Consider the following 15,116-nt stretch of genomic DNA (forward strand, 5'->3'; position numbering starts at 1 on the left):
TTCATGTTAACTTTTATCAGATTTCCTTTTGTGATTCGGTTAGAATTTTGTTTGCAGAATTTTCTGTGAAGAGTCGAAGGAATTTTGCTCAGTCGAAGGCACTGTTGCTGTTTTACTTCTTCATGCTTTCCAGCAGTGATCAATAGTTTGAGGATCAGGCAGGGGAAACAACTGATTTTCCTCATAGTCTGAGGAAGGGTCTCGACCCAAAACGACACCCATTCCTTCTCTCCAGAGATGCTGCCTGTCCCGCTGAGTTACTCCAGCATTTTGTGTCTACCTGCTGTTTATATGTAAATACTTCCTAGTTATAATAACATTTGCATGATTATACATTATTATTCACAGAAGCTGCAAAACTAAATATAATATTCCCTCACCTCACATAGTCGCTTGAGATAACGTTCTGCAAAGATTGTCCTTGTCCACACTTTCAGATTGTAGATCAAAATGCAATCAACAATATTTATCGAAACTTACTGTACTTAGTCCTTCAATATCTAAGATGCGTTACCGTCCCTGGTGTCGCATTTCCATAGTCCCAGATGTTTAGGGTTTCCATTCAGAAATCATTCAGCTCAATCTATAATTAGTCTCCGAACCTTCAATCCTGTTTCATCAAATCTACAGTACATTCAATCCTTTTTTTACTGTGTTAAATTAACACAGCATTAAGGGCTGCAATGTATTCAATATATATCTACTACTCAAGTATGTGCCTAAATCCATCTACAACAGTGCAAATGTTTTCTGTAACTTGTGGATATCTTTGTTGAACTTAGTTAAATGACTTTGAATTGCATTCAGCTACACCAGACTTTGATGTCAATGTGTACATTTGAGGGATATTTTTTGCAAATGGCTCAGGCCATTTCTTCATTCTGTGAGTTCTGTGTTTAATGTTTATACCATTAATTCCCAATCTCAACATCCATCTGTGATGCACTTCATGGATTCTTATCCCTTTGACCATCATAAATCTTTGTGAAATCCAGCTGGCGAGCTAACGTGGTGTCAACAGAAAAATATGTGTTATGTACAAACAGTACCGGGTTGTATTGGCCTGAACTCTGCAAGCTGTGTCGGTGAGTTCAATGGGAACTGTCTGCATTCAGCTGGCCCCGTGCGAGTCCTGGATTTACACAGATCCACTGCAACCCTGAGCTGTGGTGTGCATCTGTCTTTCCGCTCCAAGTATGGACTCCATATGAAATCCAACAGCAGAGTCCCATCTTAGTGAGGTTCTGGGGACCTGCCTCTCCAATCCTATCAAAAACGTTATAGAAGATTCATGATCTGGATGTTTCGTGAACAAAAGTACATCTTTTACTGCTTAATCTCTTTATATTTAAGTTATTTCTTGTTATATGTTTTTTAGTTATATTATATTTTGAAGTCCATAAAGAATATAAAATCTTTTAGACTACAGCCCTGGGGATGGCACAATGAACAGCAGTAAAGTTGCTGCCTTACAACTCCAGAGACCCGGGTTTGATCCCGACTACGGATGCTGTCTGTACGGAGTTTGTACGTACTCCCTGTGACCGCGTGGGTTTTCTCTGGGTGCTCTGGTTTCCTCTCACATTCTGAAGACGTGTGGTTAATTAGCTAATTAGCCTCTGCAAAAATTGTTCCTCGTGTGCAGGATAGAACGAGAGTAGGGGTGATCGTTGGTCAGCACGGACTCAGTGAGCCGAAGGGCCTGCTTCCACCCTGTACCTCTAAACTAAAGTAAAACTTAAACTGTGGCAGATGACAAAAGCTTCACGTGCATGTCTATATTTTGTCAAAGGTTTGCAGGATGTCCAAGAGCCTTTAGTGGAACCACATTGGAGATCATCTCACCACTGAGATCTGATCATGCCTTGCGTGGACACCTCACTTATACAGAGGTCCACCAGCCCAGATAAGGATGGTGGAGGTAACCAAGGATGAATCGATGGTGGACAAGAATGAAAGAGATGAGGCGGGGGAAAGCAAGTACCCAGGGACAGAGAGTGACATGTTCAGGAAATTGGCTCAACCGCTCGCAACCCAACAAAACTCGCTCACCTGCACTCTTTGCCTCGAATGAACGAGTGCAATAAATCATTTGGCGGCAACACAACAAGCTTTAACCTCCAAGTACATTAGTCAATACGAAATTTGGCACGCTGCATATTAGTAAATAATTTGATCAAATCATCACAAGAGTTTGATCCTGGTCCTCAGAATGAAGGTAATGTGTGTTCTATACGAACATGTAACCCTTCCTTGATTAGCACATTCCCACTGCTGTCAATCATTTATAATGTTGCACAGCTTTTGATTTCAGTAGCAGCAAAGAACAATTCTGTCTGAAATATGCATTAGTTATTAATGATTCCACTGAACAATTAAATTAATAAAAAACTTAACGAGCAGGAACCTACCTAAAACTGCTGCTTTTGTCACATGGCTTTTAGAGGAAGACGCAACTCAGACAATTTGCATCATGTTACTCCGGCAATCATTTTTCCAATGCGTTTACTACATCTTTGAATGAAATCCATCTGTTCACACTCAGTTTGTTCCTCTGTATCACGGTTTGAGAATCAACGGAACGTAACAGTCATTCGAAGGCTGAAATCTTGGGGCTTCAGTTTCATGATGCACTATTCCTTTGATGTAAATAACCATTCCCAGAGGAAAATATAACTTCTTGAACTTCCAGTAAGTATTGCCATTTCTTTTAATTAGTATTTATTTTATTCCTCTCCAAGACTGTTGAGGTGCTACAGAAAATGCTCTGTAAAGGCAACGACTTTACTGACTTTTGGATCTCCTATGGTCGTGGATGGATTGTTTTTATTGTAATCAGTTTTTACTGCAGCTTTTTGATCTCTCCTTTCTTTGTACACAACACTTCATCACCTTTATTTTGTGCTATAATTGCTAGTGAAAGATTCCTCCTTTGATGGAGATTGGACGCCAAACCGCGATTGGAAAGAGTGTTGAAATGTGTCATATGTTCCGTCTGCATTTTACAAAAAAAAATCCATACACCTGCAGAAGAAAAACAATTTTTCAGAGATATGACATATCTATCATCCCACTGCAGGATATAAGCTGTTCTGTGTGCCTAATAGTGAGGGCTTTGCATGGTGGAATACTAAGTGCTGAAAGAAATGTGTAGCATGTTATACACTGTCTGGCAGCCTTCCCTGACCTCATCTCATCTCGCCCTCTGATAATTCACAATTTGTGTTCCAGAGGGCTCATCACTCTGGCTGAGATAGTGCTTGGATGGGGCCCTGTCTCTGCTCTCTGTCACACTGTCTGTCAGGTGTGTCTGTCTCCCATCACCTGCTAACAGAGCCACATGCTTCTCAATTACCGGCAGAGCCACTGTTTTCATTGCATTTCAGCAACTGATGATGATATTAATTTTAAACTTGTTTACGCCGGGACTTCAGATCCCTGCTCCTCAGATGTCTGAAATATCTCGAAACTAAACTAAGTGATTCGACGCTCAGAAAAGAAAAATATGAGAGCTTTCTTACTTTGGCACCACACGTTTTTATTGCCATCAGAAATAATAATATCCATCAACGATCTGCCAAGTCCCAAGTGGGTTGGGTGCAGAACAAAGACACGACTGTCTCTCTTTGCTGCGGTAACAAGGAGATGTTGATGTACCTGCCATTCAGGTGCAAATAGTATCATCATGACTGCATAAATCAGGGGCTTTCAACCACTTTAACACTATTCTGAAAATGGGCCAACGTTCACCATTCTGCTGATTTTGAGAGCAAACAGAATTTAGGGATCTGTAATCAACAGTGGAGCAGACAGTAACAGGAGACAAAAGGGAACATTAACAGTGTTAGCTATACTTGCCACTGGTATAAATAGTTGAGGTGATGATTAATGACTTGAGGGGAAGAATTAGCCGGTATGATGAGCAGAGACAAAGCGTGCCTGCTCAGATGCCCGCAAACAAGACTTAATACATCCATATAACTGCTCAATGTGACAAACAAGGGATTCAACTTAATGGACAGCACATGAAGACTTAATTTAACCCTGTCATTATGATGTCTGCGGAGCTTTATCAACACTTTGACTTTGCAGATGATGAGGTCAAAGAGTCTGAAAACACACATTTGTTGGGGGAACAAAATACACTACAGTCGGACAGGAAACTGTATGGGAAAAAGATGAATGCAGGGAAGGGGGACCAAAAAGGGAGCTTTCAATGCTCAGATGTCAACGGTGCCAAAACCGAGTTAGCTAAAAGAACTTATTTTGTATCTTAACAAAGAGTGAGTGCCAACAGGCACAAATAGCTCAGCAGGGAATTCTACACATGGAGTTCCACACAACTGCAGCATTATGGAAAGAACGCAATTCTAAAACTTAAGTGGCATAATATGCAGCACTTTGCACTGAAAAGTAATTGCAAATTTAGTGCACATAGAAGCTTAATAACATTCTTGGAATAAAAATCCATCACGAAGTAAGTGAACTGTATTTAGAAGGACTGGCAGATAAACCTGGTGCTTTCAACATTTTCTCATTACAAGTAGCGTTGAACATTAGTGCGACGAACATTGTCCGGGACTGTTGTAACTACCACAGTTAATACGGGTGTAATAGACTTATGGATCTAGTTGTGTTGCAGGAATAGGAACTGATAAAACCTTCACAAGTTATCCAAATCAATAAATCAAATGAGTTCTACTTCAGTTTTGGAACTACAGCTTCTGTCAGTCAAACAAGAAGCAAAACTTAATCGGAAACCCCAAATGACTGTAAAGACACAATTAACTCCGGAATAGATACGAGGGGAATCCATTCTAAATAATGATTGCTCCTCATGTGATGTTTTGATTGTAGTCACAATGGCTGCATTTACATTCCCCAACCAAGGAGTGGTAGCTGGGGAGTTTATAAAACTCATTAAAAAACGACAGAAAACACCATAAATATTGATGGCTTGAGACTGATTTGATAGAATGCTTGTATTTGTCATAATATTAAGTGTCAAGTTAACAGAAAACATTTATGGAATAAAATATTATCCAAATAGTGTCTGGAGTATTTTTATTCCATCTTTGTATATTTATGCAAGACAATGTTTCATGAATGTGGGCATACCAGTAGCGAATACAAATCACCAAGCAAATCACTGTCAGTTTCAGAAGCATGATTTTAAAACTAATGAAACAATAATGTTTGAAATACCAGTTTAAAATTCTATGACCTCATAAGAAAAATAACTGTAATAATTGTGTTACAGGGGTAAAATGACAATCCTGCATGAATGGAGAAGGGAGACAACAATGTTGGAAATATTGCCTGGAACACAAAACTGAACGCTGAACCATTTTAATCTTAGTTGTCTGAGAAGAACAAATGACTAAAATATTCCAGCTAGTTTGTTACTACAATGAGGAATTTATAACCTTCCATGCAGGTTTTACCTTTCATCGCAATTTAACAGATTACTTCAAAGTGGAGATGGCAGGAGTTTGTTGAAACTTGCATCACATTGATTTTATTGTGACAGCAAACAAAATATTTATAGGCTCCAATGACAGAAAGCTGTTCAGTTTGTACCTGCAAATATATATGGGTAAAACTGTTGCACATTCTGTAGCTTATCTCCAATTTTGGTGTAATTTCCATTGACTTGAACTTTGTTGAGTCCATTTCCACACAGAAGTGTTGATTTTTCTCGAACTGTTGCACTCGTTCTTGGGACTCAAAGGGCAGCCTGTTTCATTTTTCATCCTTAATTTTTTGCATATCTTTCACTCATTTATTCTACACCTCTCTACGTCACTGTGTATATCTCTCGTTTCCCTTTGCCCTGACTAGTCAGAAGAAAAGTCTCAACCCAAAATGTCACCCATTCCTTCTCTCCATAGATGCTGCCTGTCCCGCTGAATTACTCCAGAATTTTGTGTCTATCATCGGTTTAAACCAGCATCTGCAGTTCCTTCCTACACATTTAGACTGATTTAAATGTATTTTTCTAATAATCTCCTCTGGTAATCTCAAGTAGTTCTGAGATTTACTCAAAGATTTTTTTTTAATTTAATTGCACAGAGACCTATGCCCTTAAATCACATCCCTATCTATCGATATTTTTGGTGGAGTTTAACTTTGGTTTTAAAATAACTCAATAGCATTTAAAGTCTCTTTTGGTCATAATTCTAACTATTTAAACTAATGATGCAGCAATGCTTAGATCCAATTAAATGGAAGTGCAAGTGTTGGAAAGTTGAATATAGATTTTTCCTTGATATGTTTACATCTCACAAAAAGAATATATAAAGCGTGTTACAAAAGTGTCTAAACACTTTACAATCTGGTTACGCTAAATGCATAGCCTATTAAAAAAAATGGAAAAAAGCACGATCTATGATGCAATTATTGATTTGCTACCGTTGTTGGAAGAAAGTGTTCTGTTCAGCTGCATAAACACGATATTTTCAAATTGTAGACTTAACATAATGCAACATTACGGGTTGAGGCATACTTACAAACCATAGTTATAAATTTTTCAGATTAAAACAATAATTTCTCGCCTGTACACAAGAATGCCTAACAAAATAAAGCACTCCATTTGCAACAGTTTATGTGTTTTAAGAACCTGCTGCGAAGCTCTCAAGTGCAATGATAAATGCAGCATCACCGATTCTGTGCAACATTTTTTTGTTTCAAGGAAAATAAGCACTCCATCACTCAGTTGTGTTCATTCTGTTATTCTTTGCCCAAACATTATAGATCAGCACACGCACTGTGGAGCATTCGCACATAAATAAGATATGCATATTTACTGCAAGAGTTTTTATGTTTTTTCAAAAGGCATAAATAGCAAATAGATGCTGCAGAATATGTTTATTGTATCTCTTCCCCTCCTCACATGATTGAACTTTAGAATATAGATTTAACAAATTCTTCCATGTGGATATCTACACTTTGCTAATCCCTGTGGGGACTGAACAAGATACACCTAACAGAATTTCAGATCCAGGGACTGCTAAGCATTTTATAAAGGCGAGTTTTCAAGTTTTAGACATTCCTGAAGTATATCCTATCTAATCTGCATACCCAGTGGATCCATTTTAAGATAATTGTGATAGAAACATTTGCGAAAGACTTAGCAGATAATTAAGCAATCGCATGTTGTAACTTTTTTTTAACTTTGAAGTGGGTCAGTCAGCTAATCGTAGAATGGATAATCACTGCACCCAGGCACCATTTAGAAACTGCCACACATTACCCACAATAAATAATGTCCTTGAAAACAAAATGCTGTCATTTAGATGCACACGTTCTCACAAACAGAGCCCAAAGTCTAGAAAATATACAACTTATCCCTTTGATGATCGTCACTGCCTGAAACTCACAAGATTTTACCATTATCAGTCAAAAGCAGCTAATATAAATGAATAATTGCAAAAACTATTTCCTTTAATAATTGCAGGACTCTAAACATTAAATAGCATGCTCTGAAGTTGATTGCAAGAATATTTTTTCAAAAGAATGTGCAAGTCATGATAAAATTAAAAACAAAGTCACTGAAGCAAACAAATTTGAATGAGCATACCTTTGCCATTATAAATATATTATTTTCAATAATGACTATAATGTTGCTGTAAACCATAATATATATCTTAATATATTACACTTCCTTGTCTTGTCACTTCCTGGCAGAAAAATACTAAAAACACTGGGAAAAATCTTTGAGCAGATATCCCTTTCGGAGGATAGATACAAAATACTGGAGTAACTCAACGGGCCAGACAGCATCTGTGGAGAGAAGGAATGGGTGACGTTTCGGTTTGAGACCCTTCTTGTGACTGGAGCTGGTGTGAACAGAGGAAAACTGCAACAATGAACGATGAGCAGCAAACAAAATAAAAGTCACAGAGATGTATCAAAACGTTCTTGGGCAAAAGGAAATCTGTCCAGGACCAACCTTGCCTCTGTGTGTCTGACCCCATGTCATTGTCCTGAACTACATTAGTCACAGCTCCATCCAGTTTTAAAGTAGGCTATAAACACCAGTGTGGGAGATACTAATTGTAGATACTGCAAACTGCAGGTGCTGCAACCTTGATTAAAACATAGTTCTGGAGGAATTCAGCAGGTCAGGCAACATTTGTGGAAGGAATGGATAGGCAATATGTCAGGTCAGAATTGTGTACTAATGTTTTTTTTTGCAGTTATGTTCTTTACATTGCCTTGTAGAATATATGTGCCATTTATGTTTTTGTATATTGACTGAGTTTATGTGCCTGTGATGTTGCAACTGCACTGAAATGCACCTATCCTTTTTTTACCAGAAATGTTGCCTGACCCGCTGAGTTACTCCAACACATGGTGTCTATCCTTGGTATAAACCAGCATCCGCAGTTCTTTGTTTCAACATTTTCTTTCTGAAGGATTAGGAGTAGGTCAGAAATAATTTTCATACGTTGAAGGAAGCATTCTTTCAGGCAGTTATAAAGAGTCTTGATAAACAAGGGTGAGTTGATAGGAATGTGAAAAGAGATTACAATCAGAGCAGCCACAATCTTATTAAGAGGCAGAACATGCTTCAAGTGCTAAAAGGCATGTTCCTGAATCTCATTCTTGCATGCATATGTTGGTATATGGCCATTTGCCCATTCCATCAGTCACCTCCTGCCCTGTCAGTGGGTGATCTGCAGTTCCCACACTGTCCTCATCAGTCATCTCAGGACCAGAATAGAAGTAGGTCACCCTCAATGCTGAGGAACCAGCAAAGGAGGAGGAGGAGCCTGAAGTCATCAATCAGACAAAAATGAGCTATGAACAATATTACAATCTGAAAGTGTAGTTAACGTCAAGATTCTGCTGATGCTTACAAAAGACTCATTCCCTTCAAACTACTTCTATACATGCACATTAATTTTGCCCCATAGCCCCGCAATTGGCAATACATACCACAGACAAAGTGTAGCCATTTCCTAACAACTCTCAGTAACTTATTTTTGACCTGACCCCACCCTATCACAGATATTCCCCCTCCCCTGCTCACTCCCGTCACCTTCTCTGCAACTTAAAACCATCTCTCTCTTTCTCCCATTTCTGATAAAGGGTCTCTGATCTTAAAAATTAACTCTGCCACATAGGAAGGAACTGCAGATGCTGGTTTAAATGGAAGATAGACTCAAAAAGCTGGAGTAACTCAGCGGGTCAGACAGCACCTCTGGGGGAAAGGAATAGATGATGTTTTAGGTCGAGACCCTTCTTCAGACTCTGCTACCCTCTCCACAAATGCTGCCTGGCCTAAAGTGTGTCCAGAATTATCCATTTTTATTTCTGATTTATAGCACCTGCAATTTTCTGCTGATAATTAATCTAGCATGAATTCCACTACAGGGAAAGATTGACTGGAAAGACACAGGAGATATGTTGATCTCAAAGACTCCTTGAAAAAAATAAGATCCTCACAGGTTCATGGGGAACCTCTTAACCATCATTGCCTACTGGGGAAGGAACATTAATGAAGGCAAGAGGTCCTGGAGTGTAATCAGGACTGGATAGAGGGCAAACAGAAGGAAGAATGCACACATCTTAAACTACTGATCACCTACTGTGTCATGTGGTAGACACAAGGAACTGCAGTTGCTGGGTTTGCTAAGTAGGGTGCAAAGTAACTCAACAGGTCAGGCAGCATCTCTGGAGAACGAGGACGGGTGACATTTTGCATCGGGATGTTGTCCTTGAAGCTGCAGAGGACTTTTCAAAATTAGAGTGGACTTATTTAACCATAGAAAAAAAATCCCATAGCAGTTCCACTGCTGGAAAACATTCCCCTGAAACATCTTCCTTGGATTTGCTGCTTTGCTTAGAAAGCCTCTTAACAAGGCAGCCCAATTCTCTTGTCCAAGCCTTTTGGCACAATGTACGTTTCACTGTATTCAATTGTGTGTTAAATTCTTAGTGATTTAGGGTAGGCCTATGCAAAATAGACCGCGAAGGAAAACCTCGCAAGGTTGTGGGTTGCAGCGGTGTTGGTGTCAAGGATTATGGCAAGGATTCTCAAGCCAAGGATGTCATTCGACAACTATTTCAGGGCGAAGTAATATACTTTAATAAAAAAATAAAAACACGTAAAAATTTTTTTTTAATTCTTAGTAATTTCATTGTGCAGCACAATCTCATTATGAATCACATCACTGAATTTCATTCCAGATCCAGTTGCTCTGGATGCTTTCAACATCGAGTCCGTCAGGACATAGCAATGCATCACTAATGTTCCTCTCGCTATTTTTACCATGGCTCCATTGTGCAATAAAATGTCCATTGCCATACTTACCCTTTCCACTCTCTACTGACTAAGATTCATATCAAGTGCACAGGGGTAGCACGATGGCACAGCTGGTAGAACTGCTGCCTCACAGCACCAGAGACACAGATTCAATCAAGAGCTCGGGTGCTCTCTGTGTGGAGTCAATCTTATCAATGCACATATTCAAATGTGCTTTAGATGTCATTATGGTCCAATCCCACTTAGGTGACTCTTTAGGAGACTGCCAGGGACTAGTTTTAATGCAATTCACCTACGACATCTGGCGACAACCTACGGCAACAAATATTGTCGCCACTTTCGCAGAATATTTTCCAACATGTTGAAAAATTTGTGGCAATCACCTGTAGTCGCTTGAACATTTGCCTAAGTGGGACAAGCCCATTACTGTTTCTGCCTCCTTACTGTCTCTGGCAACTCATTCCATATATTTACCACTGGAGACACAGCGGCAGAGACATGACACACTCATTAAAGTGGTGACAGCCTCAAAGCAGCAACTAATGTTCAAAATTAATGATAAAACAAGCCGAATGATTCAGCCTATTTAGCCAGAGGATGTTTAAGAACTAATAAATTAAATTTCAATCTGCTGGGTTTCTTTGAAAGAAGCTATTTGCCACTCATCACCTCCTTCTTATTATGTTTTTGGCACGTGAAGGAAAACAGGTGAATACCAAGTAAGACACTACAAGTACAAATTCTGTCATACTTATGAGATTAAGTGAACTGGTTGCAAAATGAATGTTTTACTTCACAGGGAGTCAGCTGAATGGAATCTAAGCACGCATTCACAGGATCGAGAAATGCAAAATGTTGCAGATCTTGGGAATCTGAAATAAAAAGCTGAACATCCAGGAGATACTCAGTGGGGACAGAAAAAAAAAGGTTGGCATTTCCGGTTGATAACTTTTCATCACAACTGGGAAAGTGAGAAAACAAATGGGTCTTAAGTCACAGAGAGGAGAGGGGTAGAGAGAACAATGGGAATATCTGTGACCTTCAATGGAACACTATGGAGTTTAGAAGAATAAGGGGGGACCTCATTGAAACATGCAGAATAGTGAAAGGCTTGGATAGAGTGGATGAAGAGAGGATGTTTCCACTCATGGGAGAGTCTAGGTCATAGCCTCAGAATTAAGGGACGTTCTTTTAGGAAGGTGATGAGGGGACATTTCTTTAGTCAAAGGATGGAAAATATGTGGAATTCTTTGCCACAGAAGGCTGTAGAGACCAAGTAAGGTCCAAGTATATTTTTAAGGCAGAGATGGATAGATTTTTGATTAGTACAGATGTCAGAGGTTATGGGGAGGAAGCAGGAGAATGGGGTTGGAGGGAGAGATAGATCAGCCATGATTGAATGGCGGAATAGATTTTATGGGCAAATGGCCTAATTCTACTCCTATCACTTATGACTATGGGCCACCTCTTGTATCATTATGGACTGGTTTGTTCTACTAGTTATTGGTTACATGATGATTTGTTACTGCATGGTCTACATTCTTTTATTTTTAATGTGGAGCAATTATGTGCAACTTGTATATAATAGTTTTTTGCATGTTTTTATTTAAGTTTATGTGCATGTGATGCTGCTGCAAGCAAGATATTTCATTGTACCTGGAGCTCAACGACAATAAGACAATGAACTTGAACTGGAATGTGGTAAACATAGAAACATAGAAAATAGGTGCAGAAGTAAGCCATCAGCCCTTTGAGCCAGCACCGCCATTCAATATGACCATGGCTTATCATCTAAAATCAGAACCCCGTCCCTCAAGATTCAAGAGATTCAAGAGAGTTTATTGTCATGTGTCCCTGATAGGACAATGAAATTCTTGCTTTGCTTCAGCACAACAGTACATAGTAGGCATGACTCCCTACCCGAAACGTCGCATATTCCTTTTCTCCATAGATGCTGCCTCACCCGTTGAGTTCCTCCAGCATTTTTTGTCACCTATCCATGTTCCCTAGAGATGCTGCCTGACCTGTAGTGTTACTCCAGCACTTGCTGTGTTTTTTTTTTTGTAAACCAGCATCTGCAGTTCCTCGTGTCTACATTCAGCAAGCTTATGAGATTGCCAGGGTTGAGTTTAATCAACACTGGGAGTTGGTTTCAATTATCATTTGCAAGGGCAACAATGAGCTGGATAATGACTGTACTAAAAACTTTACAGCACAGATCATGCAGTTATCAAGAAAAATTCCCCCCACTGATGTTTTCTCCATCCCAGACTCAGTGGTGCCTTTAAAGCTCATCTCTCAGAGCCACGTTGTAGTATCTTAATAAAATCAGAAGACAAAAAATATACATAAAGATATACTTGATAATGCAAGCTATGTTTGAGTGAATTTTTGCTGATAAACCCGGGGGGTGATGGTATGATATCTTAAATGCTCAGATGGACGATTATCTTGTATCATTCTGACAAGTGTGTGGCACGGTGGCACAGAGGTAGAGTTGTTGCCTTACAGCGCTTGCAGCACTGGAGACCCGGGTTTGATCCCGATTACAAGTGCTGTCTGTATGGAGTTTGCACGGTCTCCCCGTGACCGCGTGGGTTTTCTCCGATATCTTCGGTTTCCTCCCACACCCGAAAGACGTACAGACATGTAGGATAATTGGCTTGGTGTATGTGTTAATTGTCCCTCGTGTGTGTGGGGTATTGTTAATGCACGGGGATTACTGATCGAAGCAGACCCGGACTAAACTAAAGTGGGCTTTGTCCGAATCATTTACTTGTCACTGGAAAGAAAACGTCCTCGCACCGTGTACTGGAGCAGAGTAGCGTCAACACAGCTTCACTTCCCAGAGCCGGCTGCCTGCAGTTTTAATCAGAACTTTTTAGTTTATACAGCCCGAGACTGCAGACAAACTGGCGAGGCACAATGAGGAAGCTCACAGATATCAAAATTATCAGTTTGTACTGAACTCAATAACCCAAACAGCCTCCATTTCCATGAGTAGCGTCCTGCCTTTTGTTCTGACAGAGATAAGATGTATAAATTATGAGTGGTTGACAAAGAATACTTCAGTGCCTGAGGCAGCTCATCAATCATTTTCAGTGCGTCGGCAGGTAACTGATGTAACCCCTGCAGGCTGATTCCATTCAGGTGAGAAGCATGAATTAGAAGCAATGCCACGGGACAAATGTGGCAACTGAGCTTTGTTTAAGATTCTTTTAATTTGGGAGTTGTTTGTCCTAAGATACCCTTGTCTTCACAGACTTGGATGCTGGATGCCGTTGTCCCTCAACGGTAAACAATCAGTGCTGGCATGGAAGGAGACGAATGGCGGAGACCACACAGCGACCAGTGTGTAGAAGGTGGGAAAGACTTGATGGGACCCTTGCTCTTTTTTTTTTGTATCAGCCGACTTCAAACAGTCTTCAACGTCAGCAGATTCCCTCAACTTTTGACAGTCTTTGGCCAAGTTAGGCAGAGGTCAGCTCACACTAAATAAAATTGCTGCAGTTACTGACTGTGGATCATTCCCCCGCCTGCCCAGCTGGCTTTGTGCCAGGGAGTCACACATTCAAGTACTCCTTTGCTTTTCAAATACAAACCTGAAGCAAATTAGTTTACCCAGTCCAATTCTGACATTGTTGATAGACTGGTCTCTTTACCTTTGTTGCTTGTTCAGTGTATCTGGGAGAGGGGCGGAGAGGAATTGCTGGTGTGAACTGACAGGTCGACTAAGCTTTTCAAGTGTCAGGAACTGGCTGGGTTTTACTGATCAATGGGTCACCCTGAGAAGAAAGACACATCTATGTCGTCCATGTCAAAGGCTTAAGACCCAGGCAAACCTCTCTGAAGACGCATATATTTTCATCTTCGCCATAATGAAGGGAAGAAATGTATTCTCTTTAAAAAAGGAATGGTTGATCTGCAGATGCCCTGTACATCTGACACAGCCATTGCAGGATTAATTAAACATCATGTGCTGTGCTAGTTAACTTAAAAAACTAAACTCCAATTACACTTTTTCCAATAAGCATCGAAAATGATTTATGCTTTCAATATAATTACAGTCTCCTGACGATAACAGAAGCTTGACACTTGAATATTACCAAAGAGAATAGATTATCAAGTGTTACGTGCAAATTGTCTTCCTCCCATAGCTAGTAAATGTTTAACACACCAGATCCTCCCTCCCATCACAGAGAGTTTATAAACAGCAGAACATAAAGGACACAAAATGCTGGAGTAACTCAGCAGGTCAGGCAGCATCTCTGGAGAACATGCATAGGTGACAAATCAGGTCGAGACCCATCTTCAGGCTGAAGGCTGATTATGGAGGAGGTGGGGGGGGGGGGGGGGGGGGGGTGGGGGGGGGGGGGGGGGGCAGCTGGAATAGGGGAATAGGGAGAGACTGGGCAAAGTTTTGGTCTAATTTTAGGAAGGACATCCTTGTGATTGAGGCAGTGCAGTGTAGGTTCACAAGATTGATCCCTGGGACGGCGGGACTGTCATATGGGGAAAGATTGAAAAGGCTAGGCTTGTATTCACTGGGGTTTAGGAGGATGAGGGGGGATCTTAGAGAAACATATACATTTATAAAAGGACAGGACAAGCTAGATGCAGGAAAAATGTTCCCAATTTTGGGCGAGTCCAGAACCAGGGGCCACAGTCTTAGAATAAAGGGGAAGCCATTTAGGACTGAGGTGAGAAAAACCTTTTTCACCCAGAGAGTTGTGAATTTGTGGAATTCCCTGCCACAGAGGGCAGTGGAGGCCAAATCACTGGATGGATTTAAGAGAAAGTTAGATAGAGGTCTAGGGGCTAGTGGAATCAAGGGATATGGGGAGAA

At 40.3% G+C, this 15,116-nt stretch overlaps 1 protein-coding gene and 1 long non-coding RNA gene across 2 annotated transcripts in view; one reads left to right on the plus strand and one right to left on the minus strand.

The window, feature by feature from the left end:
- lrmda (leucine rich melanocyte differentiation associated) overlaps nt 1–15,116 on the minus strand; it is a 664,257-nt gene that overhangs the window by 164,108 nt on the left and 485,033 nt on the right. The window lies entirely within an intron of this gene.
- On the plus strand, nt 2,416–14,297 carry LOC129712923 (uncharacterized). The gene is made up of 3 exons (XR_008726160.1): nt 2,416–2,691; nt 5,261–13,420; nt 13,533–14,297. It is a non-coding gene; the product is annotated as an uncharacterized LOC129712923 (long non-coding RNA).

Source organism: Leucoraja erinacea, chromosome 34 (assembly GCF_028641065.1).
Source record: "Leucoraja erinacea ecotype New England chromosome 34, Leri_hhj_1, whole genome shotgun sequence".
NCBI classification, from domain to species: Eukaryota; Metazoa; Chordata; class Chondrichthyes; order Rajiformes; family Rajidae; genus Leucoraja; species Leucoraja erinaceus.